Source organism: Akebia trifoliata, chromosome 9 (assembly GCF_017979445.1).
Source record: "Akebia trifoliata isolate Shusen 1 chromosome 9, ASM1797944v1, whole genome shotgun sequence".
Classification (NCBI taxonomy): Eukaryota; Viridiplantae; Streptophyta; class Magnoliopsida; order Ranunculales; family Lardizabalaceae; genus Akebia; species Akebia trifoliata.
The window spans coordinates 1,067,761-1,080,839 of record NC_141383.1 but is presented as its reverse complement, the minus strand read 5'-3'; the positions used below and the strand labels follow the sequence as shown (position 1 = coordinate 1,080,839).

General features: G+C 32.6%; 2 long non-coding RNA genes across 6 annotated transcripts; one reads left to right on the top strand and one right to left on the bottom strand.

Moving 5' to 3' along the window:
- The first annotated feature begins 320 nt into the window (after positions 1–320).
- Positions 321–1,779, top strand: LOC147393989 (uncharacterized). Its single transcript, XR_015181746.1, has 2 exons — positions 321–631; positions 1,559–1,779. It is a non-coding gene; the product is annotated as an uncharacterized LOC147393989 (long non-coding RNA).
- A 1,070-nt stretch (positions 1,780–2,849) lies between these two features.
- On the bottom strand, positions 2,850–7,119 carry LOC147393988 (uncharacterized). 5 transcript variants are annotated; one of them, XR_015181744.1, is made up of 5 exons: positions 6,841–7,119; positions 5,540–5,730; positions 5,287–5,365; positions 5,122–5,174; positions 2,850–3,314 (listed from the first exon to the last, which is right to left on the bottom strand). It is a non-coding gene; the product is annotated as an uncharacterized LOC147393988 (long non-coding RNA). The 5 variants fall into 5 exon arrangements; XR_015181743.1 differs by having other exon boundaries at positions 5,540–5,756; positions 6,841–7,118; XR_015181745.1 differs by lacking the exon at positions 6,841–7,119 and adding an exon at positions 6,179–6,398.
- Between the last annotated feature and the right edge of the window lie 5,960 nt (positions 7,120–13,079).

Below are 13,079 nucleotides of genomic sequence, written 5' to 3'. Positions count from 1 at the left end.
GAAAATAAGAAAATAAAGAAGTTGGGTTCTTTGTTTTCTTACTTATGTATTTCTTTGTCTTCAACTCTCTCTTTCATATATATATATATATATAGGGTCCCGTTCCCTGGCTAACGCTTTGCCCAACCGTTTGACAAACTTATGTGATTCGTTCGATCTAACGCGATCTGACAGACACGATTTTATCTCGGCGGAATATAAATTTATACATATATTACAACGCCGTCCCTCAATCTTTTACATAATTAGTGCTACCTCCCTGTTATATTAAAAACAAATGAAATAGAGAGTAGAACTCTCTCTCGTCTCTCTCGCTGAAACACTCACTGTCTCTCATCCTCTCTCGTTGAAACCCTCTCTTTCACTTTGTCAATCTCTCTCGCTCTCGCTCTCACTCTATCTGCAAATTCGTCCCTCTTAACCCTTTCTCTCACTCTCAACACTCGACCTAGCTGCGTGAAATTTACAGGCAGAAATGGCAATGAAGCAATTACAAAACCTTAGCCCTTCAATCGTGAAACAAATTCTTCCTCTGGTTGAGCAACTCCCCCCCTTGTACATGGATTTAGTTAAAAGGAGAGAAGATTTCAGAGAACAAGGACACTAGGGTTCATGTAGTCTGAGATAGGTGGTAAGTCACTCTCATCTCATCCATGAATGTAGGCACAATGCTGAATAACACAGATCATGTGTTGTTCGTGTGTGTTCTTTGTTTTATATTTTTTATTGTTATATATGTGGGTTTTTTTGGGTGCCCATAACCCTAAAACGAGCTCAATGTATCTGAAACCCAAAATGCCAACCATTTGTGACTCACTAAGTCCCAAGAATTACAACCAGAGTCATTTTACAACTCGACCAAAGAAGCTGCCCATACTACGCCTGTGACACCTAATTTGTGATTTTGTGTATAAGTGTACTGTACATCCTTGGTGATCAATCACCAAATAGATTCAAGACTATATCATAACAATGGGATCGCCCATGAAGCACATACCTTTGAACATAGTCTAGATTCTTTGCTTGGGTCCATATTGATTTGAACTTTGACCTATACAAGTGAACTAACAAATCAAGCAATAATCAAAGATTTGGTAGATTAACTGAAGTAATCATGAGTTATTATTAAATATTTCCTCGTCAAAAAGTTAACAAATTGAAGTAGCCATTTGTATGTGGAAACCCAACAAATATTTCTGGCAATATTATTATCTATCATTTATTGAAATTACTGTAGTCATCATGAAAAATAGCCATTTGTTAAGACAAGGCATGTGCCTTCATATCTTTTCTTACTAGCTCCATCCACTTATCTAACAAATGATTGGAACTATTTGAATTTTGTGTATTTGCATTGCTACAGTTGGGACAAAACCATGCCACTAGGTATAAATTGGGATGAAGGCATGTGCCTTCATATTTGAATTTTGTGTGTTTTCTTTCAAAAGTGAGAATTCAAAATTCATATTTTTACACTCTTTAATAATAGTGTAGGTTGTTTGGTATGTTTACTATGCTTCTGATTGGTTCGGTGTCTTTTAACTCTTTGATCATGCAGGATACGCCAAAACTTCACCGATGTACAGAACTTCTTTTGATGCATGAGAAACTGAAGCAAGCAAGGAAGGCTTTTGACGTAGACGAAGATAAGATTGTCTCGACAACAGAGTGATATGGGAAAAACACAAGACCATTTCCTTTCTTTGGGGTTCTGCCTTTTAGGTGGTTCCCGCTGTGTACATGACAGTTTCCTATATAAATACACACGAAGATTGCCAATTATAGTTATTTTTCTCAATTTAGATCTTTCCTAAATGTTTTTTAAAAAAATTTCTTTATTTCTGGAAACTCCACTTTAAACCTGCAATGCTTGGAATTTTGGCTTAATTTGATGCTGCATTCTCTTCAAAAAAGTGCCCAAGCACAATCGCACATTATCATCACCAAGTTATGTCATCTGGTTATGTAACTTATGTACTACATTTCACTAGGAGCCCCCCTAGTCTAAGTAAAGGATTTCACCCTTACTAAGGGTACCTTGGACCTCTTGGCATCTAAAAACATGATCAGATGCTTCATGGTTGTAGTGGACAAAAAAATTCAAAAAAAGAAGTATTTTTCACTGTTTGGGAGTTATGTGGAAGTCTGGTAGCTGTCCATTTTTCAAAAGAATTTTCTAGTTTTTCGATGAAACTTAGAGAGAGCTGTGGTGTTGGATTTCTGATGTTGTAATCCATTTGAGCAAAACTACCCTTAGTAAGGCTCAAAATCTTACTATGTTATAAGGAAAGGGTTTCACTATACACCTCCCTGGTACCTGATTAGAATCCGAGCAGATTACCCTGATTTTGTATACAACTATTTTAGAAATAGAATTACCCAATTAAATCAGAGTAGATTATCCGGATTTTGGGTACATCTATTTCTGCATTGGAATCAGAAACATTTAGTTCTAGGAGGACATGCTAGTGTCAAGGCCAGTTCCTTTAGAGGGAATATTTTTCCAATTTTCCCCCTTTCTTATTGAACATGCCCTCTTGATACCCAACTGGATCTTTCTATATGCACCTATTTTCGTAGTGGAATCAGAATCCACAGGAACCAAAACAATCATTTATATTCGAAATGGGTTTCATCGTCACTTCAATAACAAAATAACTAATAATCAATTTCCAATGATCACATCTCCTTCCGTTATTAGTGTAGATTGTTTTTTTTCATGAGAGATAATCAGAGTATGGAACTTTTAGTGCATCTCAAATTGGAGGAGATTAAGGTTTGGATTTTGAGAAAGATGCAATGCTTCATTTGTAGACAGGTGTCACAGATGAAAATGATGACTAGAAGTATTGAAAAACAGAAATAAAAATGTTATACCCTCAAGGAAGATAAACATAACTAGATTAGACTGTTCTCTCACAAAGAATTCAGTCATTCTGAAACATCAATTTCTGGAAGAAAACTCAGGCAACATGCACATACTCTCTCTCTCTCTCTCTTTCTCATACAGGTGAAAGACATGGTAACATTGAAAAAAACTTCGAAGCATTATTCATTTTTTGGATGAACCGAAACCTCCAAATCCCATCATTGCTGCAACATCAGGGTCTCCCTCAGCCTCTTCCACTGCAGCCTTCTCTTTCTGAGACCAGAATAAATCAGCAATAAACCATTTTGAAATAATAAAACTAAAGAGAGAAAAAAAGAAAATCCATGTGAAGTGTTACTAACCTTCTTCTCTTTCTTCCTTTCTCGGCGTTGGCGCTTCCGTTGTTCCTCTTCTTGTTGTTGTTTTAGGATCAGGTCATCTAAATCTGAAACCAAGATAAAACTTATCATTATTTTTTTTTCTCTTTTATTTTTCACAGATAAGGTGGGAGTGAACCCCATGCCTCTCAACTAATCGAGCAAAGGAAAATGGTTTCCAGGTTTAAGTATGAAAATTTAGTTAATCAATACAAGTACATCGTGGTACATAACCTTAAAGTATTTGGATTTTCTTTCTCTTGAAATCTTACCTTGCTCCGTAAAGCTTCCCTCAACTTTCTGCTTCTTGAGAATTTCAAATCGATCTTGGACCTGTGCAAACATTGGAAAACTTTTCCTACTATTGCTTCTGCTTGTGTTACATGGAATATTTGGGTCTCAAGAGGCTTATCTTGGTCACATGTCAAACATTGATGCATCTTGGATGTTTAAGAGTTCGGTGTTCTGAAATAGTTATTATTTGCATGTATGTTTTTGTCATTTCATAATTTGGAAAAGACCCAATGTACTTTGTGGCTACTCCTAGAGGTTCCCCGAATTGGAAACCTTAGGGCCTGTTTGGATACCAGGAGTAGAACTACTCTTCCAAAGAACAGGAGCTGAAGTACTTTATGGAGGAGCTGGAAAAGTAATTATGTGTAGAAATGGCGTTTGGCAATCAACTCTATGAAGTACTGGCAGAAGTACTTTTGTGCTGGAAGTTTGTTTGGGAACCATACTGACTTCTCATGACTTCTAGAAAAAAGACTAGAATACCCTTATATTATACCAGTTACTGTTTTTTATCTTTTAGTGTCATAATATGCCTTCAAACTATATTATTTTTGACATTTTAACTATAAATATTAATATAATATAATATAATATTTTAAATATTAAATATTAATATAATATGTTTAAATCCATTATACTTAAAATTTTAAAAAAATTTTGACTGACTGTTTTTGACATAATATGACATAATATTAAAAAAAAAAATTGACAGACTGTCTTTTAGTGTCATAAGATGCCTTCAAACTATACTGTTTTTTACATTTTAACTATAAATATTAATATAATATAATATAATAAATATTAATATAATATAATATAATATTTTAAATATTAAATATTAATATAATGTGTTTAAATCCATTATACTCAAAATTTTAAAAAAAATTGACAAACTGTCTTTTAGTGTCATAATATGCCTTCAAACTATATTGTTTTTCACATTTTAACTATAAATATTAATATAATATAATATAATATTTTAAATATTAAATATTAATATAATGTGTAACTATAAATATTAATATAATATAATATAATATAATATAATATAATATTTTAAATATTAAATATTAATATAATGTGTTTAAATCCATTATACTCAAAATTAAAAAAAAAAATTAATATTAATAAATGTTTCTTTTGTTTGATTTAAGGGCAAATGAATTAGAAATATTTTCATAGAAAATTAATAAAGTTAGGGGTATTTTGGTAAAACGAACCGTTAGATTTTGACTCCCCGCAAGAAGAGTTTTGAGAAATAGGTTTTCTTAACTTCTTCATAAAGAGTAATTTCTTGCTCTTGCGCGGAGTAACTCTTCGAAAGAGTAGTTCATACAAACGCATCCAAACGACTTCTAACTCCCCGCAAGAGTCAGAAGTAGCCAAGGAGTCCTATCCAAACGCCTACTTATTTTCTGCAAATAAGAAATCCCAAATCAGGACTATAAGACAATAAGTTCTCTATATCCATGTGAATTATATTCATGTCTACTGGCTTGTCTTAATTTCCTAGTAAAACAAAGTGGTGATATTTGTAGTGCTTAGTCATAGGGCCTGTTAACTAATGAAATGGTATGTTACCTGTCGAAGAGATGCCCACTCTACCCACATTGACATACCCAAAGCTCTTTGATCTAAGAAGCAAGTTGGAAGAACCATCAGAAACAATAAAAAAAAAACGGGAAAGAATGGTTCATGAGAATAAATACATTAAGTGATATGTTTATGGACAACCCAGCCACATACATTTCTTCCCATTGATATGGTCCAAGTAGTATGCAGAATCCTTTACAACACATTAACAAACCGAGCAGTAGTATCCAGCCTGCAAAAGAATAAAGTACCGAACATAAATTATAGGAAAATGGCTGGAATTTTTCTTGGCTTTGTAAAAGCATTGAATGATGAATCTAATCAAATATATAGTCGTAAACGGAATGTGAAAGAGAATGATTCACTTGAAATAAACCAAAATAGTGAGAAAATCTATAGAGGATACCTGTTGGCTAAGAGGTGCTATTGGAGTAACAACCTGCAACATAGAACACCCCAAAAGTCATGAACCACGTGAATGACATGAGTCAATTATATATTCTCCAGAGAAGCAATAAAACTTCATCTACACTTATCACCTGTGCTAGTCTCGGAGTTTCATCAATTGTGTCATCTTTGAACTTTATAAGAAGATTCCTGGAAACATTGTAATATGCCTTTATCTGCAGAATTGCATGACATGACATGTACCCAACTTGAATTTATTAAGAGAAAGCAAATGATAAATCATAAGATTTCTAGTTTGAAGAAGGGAAGTTTCCCTTGAGAGAAAAGAGAAAAGAAATCAGAATTTAAAACCACAGCCCTTTATTACTTCTCAGACAAATCAATTTAGGAACAATTGAAAATCACATTGTAACCACAGATGATGACATTAAGTCGACAATCATATGTAATTATTAATAAACATCATCTCACAAGTCAGATCCTGTATTATAAAAAACTCTCAACATGAATGAGCACCACTAGTTTGTTTCTAATGGAGTATTATTGAAGACAGGTCCTACACTTGGATTCTATAAATGACAATGGCATATGAAAATAATCACCTGCAGAGCTCATGACAGATGGTCTGGAAACTTACATGGATCTAGCAGTAAACTGATTTTTTCTGGTTAGGACTGTCATCTGATTGCCAAACAGATGATCTGGCAGATAAACAGGACATAAGAAGATCTCCATCAAGGAGACGGGCAACAACTACAAACCATTAATAGCAAAAAATGGGTGACCTTCAAGAAGGTACATGTAGAAAGGTTTTATATGATAATTGTTAGCATAACCCCTAATACATTATTGGACATACATCTCACATAACATAGACATGCTTGAAAATGTGCTCCTCACTCTAATATTCATTTTTAATTAACAACTATCACATATAATTCCTGGATGAGTACTCTCTTGAAAATGTGCACCTCACTCTATGATCTTCATTCATTCTAAAAAACGATTCTCAATAGACTGCATTGAGAAACGTAAACCCTTTTTAATTCATCTATAAAATGCATGGAGGAAGGGTTTGGTATATTCTTCACTGAAAGATAAAGTCCACTAGAAAAACCAAATAAAACAAAGGCAAATCTCTTACAATTAAAGTCATTTTTTAAATTACAAGAATCTTAGTAGAGCCCATCGAATATAAATGATGAAAGAATAGGTCAACATTAAAATTAAAGAAAAAAAAATACACAATCAGGTTTTGGGAAATTACTAGATTTAATAATAATGGGAAATAATACGTACCAATTGTCGAGTTTCTTCTGGTTTGGGGATGAAATCTTCTCTCCTTTTAACTAAATCCATGTACAAGGGGGGGAGTTACTCAACCAGAGGAAGAATTTGTTTCACAATTGAAGGGCTAAGGTTTTGTAATTGCTTCTTGCCATTTCTGCCTGTAAATTTCACGCAGCTAGGTCGAATGTTGAGAGTGAGAGAGAGGGTTGAGAGGGGCATATTTTTAGCTAGAGCAAGAGCAAGAGAGACTGAGAGAGTGAGAGAGAGGGTTTCAGCAAGAGAGGATGAGAGATAGAGAGTGTTTCCACTAGAGAGATGAGAGACGAGAGAGAGAGAGAGAGAGAGAGAGAGAGAGAGAGATTGAGAAAGTGAAAGAGAGGGTTTCAGCGAGAGAGGATGAGAGACAGAGAGCATTTCAGCAAGAGAGACGAGAGAGAGTTCTACTCTGTTCGTTTGGTTTTAAGATAACAGGGAGGTAGCACTAATTATGTAAAAGATTGAGGGATGGCGCTGTAATATATGTATAAATTTATATTCCGCCGAGATTAAATCGCATCCGTCAGATCACGTTAGATCGAACGGATCACATAAGTTTGCCAAACGGTTGGGCAAAGCGTTAGCCAGGGAACGGGACCCTATATATATATATATATATACAACTATTTTGTGAGCTGTTAAAGAGCTTGTGAATACCTGAAGGGATAGTCCTTCATATTATCCGGAGTTATGTACTATCTTGAGATGTACGGTATGGACAATCAAACTCATACGTGGTATGAGATGCGTATGAGAATGGAGTCACATATGGAATTCATGATCATTTATCTATATCTTTATCAGTGAACTTGTATTGTAAAGATGGTCGTACACGAATAGGGTAGTATATTGGAAATCACATGCACGCCTGATAGGCATAGACGGAGATGATTAGTCAGTGATCACTAACAAAAAAGAGTAGTCAAACGTTCAAATACATCGAAAAGAAACTCATTGCTTACAATCACGTCAAACGAGCAGCATGAACCGAATAAATGGTCAACCAAATATGATAAGTGTAGCGATCGACCACAAAATTATGAATTAAAAGTTAGTAAAATATTATAACATCATGTCCCGACTGTGAACGATCCAATCATGAATCCCAACTTTCTAATTTCACTATCCCATCATTGTGTATTATGTATCTGTTATTTTATTTTGATATATAAAATGAAATGCATGTTTAATATTTTTATTCGGTCAATTAGATTTGTATAAAAAGAAAATGTTATGGTGAATACTGTTAATTGATGTAATGTGAGTTTTAAAATGTTTGGTTGTTTATCCTGATTATATGTATCAATTAATCATAGTTTATTCTCTAAAACTTTGAATGCACTGAAATGATTCAGAATACTTACTCATTCATGTTATGAGAGTTTATTAGTAGAATTTATTTGTTTACCTAATAGGTAATTATTGTTACTCACATTTTCCTTTTTTAGTTTCAGAGCCTCCAGTTGACAAGGAAGGCGTATAACCGACGAGTGATGATCATCTGATGGGTCAGATAGACGATCAGATTCCGTTACCTGGTAAGTATTGGGGCTATACCCCCCTAGCGACATCAATTAGTCCAAGTTGTATTATAGATTTTGGTGGAACATTATGACTTTTGTTAGAGTGAGGAGTTTTTGTATAATCCTATATATTAATTTTTTTCTATACTCTGATCAATTGTACGTTATTAGCAAATCCACTATTATTTTATTTTGTATATATATATTATTTATCAAGTGAAACAGGTTGAGCGCTTTAGAATACTAATATAAACAGAGGAGACCATGCTGAAATTTTGAAGCTCTACTTAGTTCCTCGAGATCTGATATGGGATTTTATGTTTGTTTTGGGAGGCGCCACCAGTATATCGAAAGTAGTAAACATGCAGGCACACTGTTTCACTGTTATCATCCTAATTGCATCTCATGTTCTATTCCACAATGCTCAAAAACACTTTAAACTTAAAAATTCCTCAACACAAACACATACAACCGATAATCCCATTCTCGATTCCAACCAATCAAGAATCTCATTCTCGAATATAAACTATCAAGACTTTCATTCTCGATTATATTTAAAACTGAAACATTTTGTCAATTTTTTTTTATAGATTATTACATAATGAAAATACATTTTCAAAATTGGACGTCTTATTAGTTTTTAAAATAAAAAATCTACGAAAATTATTATGAAAATCAAATTGCTAAATAAATTGATTTTCTTGTTACACTCACCCAAATTCATTTATTTTTATTTCATAATATTAAAATATTAGATAAAAGATATAAAATTAATTATTCTACATTTCGATGCATGAATTTTGAATTTAAATCATAATAAATTTAAAACTAAAATTTTAACTTTTATTTACTTTGATTAAATGTTCTAATTCTTTAATCATAATTATAATAAGGTTTCTCGAATTGTATATTTCATTTATCAAAGTCTCTTTTTAGCAAATCCTTATTTTAAATCAACAATGCTAGAATTTATTTTAATATTTTTATTCTAAATTAAATAAGAAATCAAGTCAATATAATCGACTTAATTCCTCGATATACGTAGTAAAATTTTATGGCGTTACAACCTCCTCTCATTACAGAAATTTTGTCCTCAAAATTTAAATATACACCTCAATCTTGATCAATTATGAACTTCAATTTCACAAATCTCTAATTGTTTCATTTTATCATTTACTCTTTAGATTTTTTTTTTAAAATCAAACTATTTATTCTTGGATTCGATAAATCTTAAACATCAATTAATTTTAACCTAAATCCGATAATACTATAATTATTTATGCAATTAAACATACTTTTCAATGTAGGACTAACTTTAACATATCTTGTATCTAAAGTTCATCACTATCTTTTAAAATGTCTCATTTCACATTTAAAATATTTTAATTCTTTTTATAGTTATTTAAATATAACTATTTTAAGGTTAAAATTATCTTATTTAAAAGTAATTTTTTTTATATAGAAGAAACAACTCATTTTAAGCTTCAATTAATAATTTATAAGAAAAATTAAAGAATTTTATATAATATGTGTTAATTTTGAAATAATAGAACGCCTTAAATAATCTATAGTATTAAAAAAAAAATCAAAATAAATTGATTCCGAATAGTTGTGAAATAAAATCGAACGGTTCTGATTCCAAATAGCTGTGTGATAGAACCTAATGGTTTTGATTCCTATCGGTTTGTTTCTATTTTAGACCCGACTCTAATCAGTCACAATATAAAGGGAACTAGAACCGGGATTTTCAATTCTGGTTCGGTTTTGGTTAAATGGGTACCCATTGACACTCCTACTCACATGTTTTTGGGCAGACAAGGACGGTTCAAAATAGATTTATTATGATGCAGTAAAAAACCCGATCAGTCCAATATTTGCATTGAACTTCATTTTTTGAATCCAAATTCATTAACCTGATACACTTTCAACCCATACTTAATATAATCCTGGTTTTAAGAGTCAGATTTGGTTAAATTCTAGTGCTTATTGGATCGGATCCCAAGTATTTCTAACCCGTTTTATGCTTTAACGGTTAGAGGTATTAATGGACCCAACATTGGGTTGCAGTTTTAGGCCGAAGGGCTGTATCTAGGCTTAGGTTAAAGGCCCACAAGATTAGTAAGCCAGAATTCGGCTATAGTTATAAGCAAACAACCCATATTTCATATGGTCATGCTTTTACGAATCGGATTGGTTAAATATGGGTTCATATCGGGTCGGATCCCAAGTCTTACTCTATCAATGGAGGTGTTAAGGTGCCCAGGTTTGACTACATTTTGGGCCCAATGATTTGTCTAAACTTAGTTTAAAGGCCCACAAGAAAAATAAGACAGACTTGGGCTCAACTTTTAACAATGGTTCAAGTGCCACGTGGCACTCATTTGGTTGATTTTTACGCCATGCATGTTTGTCCACCCCTTATGCTATGTTTGGATTGAGAGAAATGGAGAGAAGAGAAGAGAAAATAAATGAATTTATCTCCATTTCTCTTATTTGGATTGTTAAGTAGGGAAAGAAGATAAAAGAATTGGAGAGAAGAGGAGAGAAATCCTTATAGAATATTTTATAATTCTAACTTTGCCCTTAGATCTTTTTTATGATATTTTAAAGTTTCAAAGTTATCCCCAGTTTCTCTTCTCTCCACTTCTCTCAATCCAAACATGGTCTAATATCATGTTTTAAAATTTGTTGAGTTGACTCAATTGGATTTTGAGGTGACTCGTCATCTCAAAATCATTTAGTCAATTGCACTGTTTTGAGTCAATTTGTCAACTTAATCAAGTCAACTAAAAATACATTGAGTCAGGGCAAAAACTTGATCAAGTTATTTGTTTGTTAAATATTTTTATACATTATAAAATATTAAAAATTATCTTTCAAGTATTATAAAATTGATATATTTTGCTCTTGTAAGTTAACTTGTGAGTTTTTTAGTTGAGTTGACTCAGTTTACATCCAAGTCAAGTCGAATCGCATTTTTGAGCTTTAAAACTATGCTTAGGAAACCTCATCATCATTAACAATGGGGCCTACTGAATGAATATGCTCTCGTTACCTCCAATTTCATAAAGCACATACATTTATTTTATTTTATTTTTCAACATTTGATAAATGCAATCTCTAAATTCATAAAGTCGTGATAATTTGACTCTCCCACGTGGTATACTCAAAATATTCTCCTAACATGGCATGTATTAGAACCATAGTTTTTATGCCTTGGGATACACAATTGCACATCCTTATAAAATATGTGCAATTGTGCATCCCAAAGGAAAAAGATCTAGGGTTTTAGCACATGCCACATCAGGAGAGTATTTTGAGTATGCTACATGGGGGAGTTAGAAAATCATTATTCTAAACAATAAGTATCATATAAAAATATCAAATCCCAACTCTAAGGGGTTGGCTCAATGGTAATTTCTGACAGATAAGCAGTTAATGCTCGTAGGTTGTGAGTTCAATACTTAGTATGAGCACCTGCACATGCCTTGGGACTAGTCCTTGTCAAGACCATGCGTTTATAGAATCATATACGCGTTTGAGATACAAGTGAGAAGCATCTATGGTTCTATTCACACCAAATGTCTTAAACGATGTCAATTTCAATGTCACACGAATACGAAAAAAAAAAAAAAAAAAAAATCAAATCCCAACAATTAAAACACAAAAAATTGGTAAATACATCATAAATCCCAAAGATTTTTTTTTTCCTTTGACAAGCTACACATACCATCCCACCCGGTATGTGTTCAACAGTTAAATAGTCATCTTTTTAATAAAGGGGAATATAGAGATTCGAGAAGCAAACCCAGTCAGTCTTGTCATCTCAGGCAGGTGAATCCCAAAGATATGACATGTATCCATAGTATAATCTCGATAGCTAGATTTTATGTTTTAACAATTTAGATTGCATTTTTTTTTTTTACGTTAGTTAGTTCACTATTCCCGACCATTAAAAAAAAAATGCTACTTTCAATTTATGCTTCAAAAGTATACTTCTACTTTAAACAATGTAGTTTTGATAATATGTGGGCAACATATTCTTTGATATCTTTATCCTTACGAAGAATATGAGCAAGATAATGAAAATAACCACTTCAAGGAATTTTCTAGGCGTAAATCTTACACTCTGTTTTGTTCCTTTTGTGGATTCTCCTTATACATACATAATATGCACCAATATACCCATTTTTGAACCTTTCCAATGGATAGAAAAATTAAAGGTAAAATTCAAATGAGGTTTTAGATCAATCTATAGAAGATTTAGATTAAAATGAATCTTTTGAATTTTCAAAAATAACACTTAGTCCTAATAAAGTTTATATAAAAAATGAAGCATTTTTAAATAAAAATAAAATCCAGATAATCTAATCTAATCTAATCAAATCAAATCTTTCTAATGATAATCTTTATCTTAGTCTTTTTAAACATTTGATTTGGTGTACCTATATGCACCTAGTTACAATGCATTTATCTTCATTCTCTAATACTCTCCCTTGAACTCATGGCGATTAAAAGGTGATGTCAGTTTGATAGAATAAGTGACTTCTAAGTTTGAAACAAAATAAGTAACTTCTAAGTTTGAAACCCCATGAAGCAATGAGTTCTTAAGGGTCAACCTCCAAGGTCTGGTTGACCCTTGACTCAACAAGTTGCACGAAGGACTTTTTGAGGGGACGGGGTGTGTGA